The sequence below is a fragment of the Priapulus caudatus genome, unplaced genomic scaffold (assembly GCF_000485595.1).
Source record: "Priapulus caudatus unplaced genomic scaffold, Priapulus_caudatus-5.0.1 Scaffold3047, whole genome shotgun sequence".
NCBI lineage: Eukaryota > Metazoa > Priapulida > Priapulimorpha > Priapulimorphida > Priapulidae > Priapulus > Priapulus caudatus.
Window position 1 is genome coordinate 13,563 of NW_014580108.1, and position 2,977 is coordinate 16,539.

The window sequence follows — 2,977 nt, forward strand, 5'->3', positions numbered from 1 at the left end:
ATCACACGCAATAAGCAGACACCCAGGGTATCAAAATTCATACGCAATAAGCAGGGGCCAGCACAGAACCTGTACTCGAAATCACGCTGCGGTAAACAACAGCCACAATGTATCCAAAATCACGTGAGGTAAACAACAGCACAATGTATTCGTCAAAATCCACGTGAGGTAAAATCAACAGCAACAATGTATCAAAATCACACGCAACATAGAGCAGCAACACAAATGTATTCAAATCACGTGATGGTATAACAACCAGCCACCAATGTTATCAAAATCACACGCAATAAAGCAGCAACACAATGTATCCGAAATCACGTGAGGTAAAACAACAGTGGGAGCACAATGTATCAAAATCACACGCAATAAGCAGCAGCACAGTGTATCAAATCACGTGCGGTAAACAACAGCACAATGTATCAAAATCATACGCAATAAGCAGTATAATAATTTAATAATAATTAACATCGATAACCTATAATCTGTATTGATAAGAAATTATAGTACAGTATTATAGACTAAATGTGCAAATCCTAAACTATGGTCATACCTCCGCAGCTCTGCTGGCAGGTGGTCAGGGACTTGAAATTGTTCGCATTGCCTGCACAACCACCGTATTCAAATCTATCACATCCTCTAGTCTCGCTGTTGAAGAACCAACGTGGAAAGTGGGCTTTGCATGGACCGCTATCTGGTTGGAAACTGCAAACATCTGTCGAAAACCAACCAGAAACGCGATGAGCGGTTGATACGGATGAGAAATGTCTTCGTAAAAATTAAACAGAATATTGGAATTTTTTAACAGATGTTATAAGGAAATTAATCTCAATAAGAGTGACGGCGGTATACTAGTATATGCAGTAGTTAATAAATACCTCCAACAGGTGGCGGAACCACTGCGAGGCCACGACCACGTGCATCTGAAATGTAAACGGATATTATTCAAAACTATGGGCATATTTCGTCGGAGAAAGATTACAGACCATAAACACGTTGATTGATTTCGATACTATTACATATTACTACGAGTAAATGTTAATAAGACACTTAATATTACAATCGGAGCTGATCACGGATAATAACTAAAATAATTACCACCTGACTCTTCTAATCACATTAAAAATAATATAAGGCGTCACAGTGAAAGTATAATTATAAAGCAATGCCATATATAAACTAATCCTTGATTTGCAATTTACTATCTGTATGGTATACGGATGAACGAAAGAAACGAATAAGAATTAGATCATGAGCATGGCTCTATAATTGGTAAAACTATCGATAAAAAAGATGTTGATCGAAAATTACACAGAGGTGTTCGTGATTAGCGGTGATTTCGTGACCAGGACCAGGCGTTTACCTTGTAGAGGTCGAGGACAGCAGACTCCTGGTATTCCGGGCTGCTTTGCCGTACAAGTGTAACCTCCTCTACAACGCTGTCTGTCGAAGAAACAGACGAATAGCTCCCTACTGGACTGGAGCAGTGGCTCTCCAAACTGACATTCCTCTACGAGTGGCCTGGCCTCGGTGCCTACCATAGAAATATATATTGAGACACTAGTAGAATAACTAGTCTATTATTTCTATGGTACATATAGAGAAGAAGTGTGAAAATTAGCGGCGATTTGTCAATTAAATCCACAATATAACGTCGTGTAAAAAAATACCGCAGATACCATCTGAATGCTGCAGATATATTGACTGGTGGCGTTCTTACCAGCAGTAGAAGATACTATTAGACACCTTCACAAACGAACACGCCGGTCGATGCGTACATGTCCGCCATTCAGCGTTGCTACACTCGGCACGTGCTTGTCAGCGCACAGGGCTTCGTAGGTGTCCGCATTGTCCGCGCCTCCTGCGACAGGTCAGCATCTGGTGCGTGTCAACTGAAAGCCAGCACCAGGAAACAATCAAATTCGATCAATCCCGAGCCCAATTATATCAGCATATAGTTACGCCACGCCCGCACGGCGTACAGCGCGACGCACGGCGTACGCCGCCCAGCGCACGCATACTTGTGCGTATTTACTCTCACTCATTAGTCTAATGTTTATAACCCGAGACTACGTCTTTACAAAACGAGCCAACTGCCTGCTATTATTTCATGCGCCGACTACCATGAGCCAACACACCGCAGCGCAACCGGCCGCAGCGCGACGGCACGCAGGCGCACGCACGCCACGCACGCACGCGACGCACGCACGCAACGCGACGCATATCCATTTATATTCGAACCTTACCCCACACCTGGCAAGACACTTCTCCCTTACCTGAAGAAGTTATTCCACGATCTGGTACTGCCAGCCCAGCGCAAACGCTGAGGTCTCGCACATGACACTTAGTCTGTTGAGGTTTGAAGCAGAACCACCGCACGCTGGAAATTCGAGCGGCAAAGGAGCCCACCCTCTGGGTGGGCGGAATCATCACAGGTAGGCGGCGCTCTGCGAGCACAGCGCTGGACGACAACTGCAGCCGCACGGTTAATATTCAACTCGTGCAGTGTCTTCCGTCTTAAGTTCTAAACATCAAGCGCAGTTTCAGGGAAGGCTGCGAACACGCGGTAAGATCGGGTGACTGGCCGTGATATATCGCAGCGATATAAGACGCTTGTAACATCTGAAGGCCGTAATATCAACTCGGATTCGTTTGTCAATAGATACCATGGATTGCGCAGTAAAAATCATTCTTTGTAAATGATATGTAGTGATGGTTACTTATTAAGCCAACACAGACTCGAAGGACGAATGCGAAGCAGCAAGCAGCTGAACATAATTCGTCTGGGACAATATGCTTGCATTCATATCGATGGAGAATATATTTTTAGGGCGATGTCCAGAGAAACCATGTGATCGACGCCTGAAAAGCGGCGACTGTCAATCACTCACCTGCGTGCAATCAATTCATACCTCCAATCAGATCGATGGCATATATTTTAGACGTGGAGAAGTGGATCGCGGCTGCACTTGCAAGCGGT

The 2,977-nt window shown here is 44.5% G+C and overlaps 1 protein-coding gene across 1 annotated transcript in view; it reads right to left on the reverse strand.

The window, feature by feature from the left end:
• The window catches only part of LOC106819256 (epithelial cell adhesion molecule-like), an 8,329-nt gene that overhangs the window by 4,982 nt on the left and 370 nt on the right, over positions 1-2,977 (reverse strand). The gene's annotated exons all lie outside the window — the stretch shown is intronic.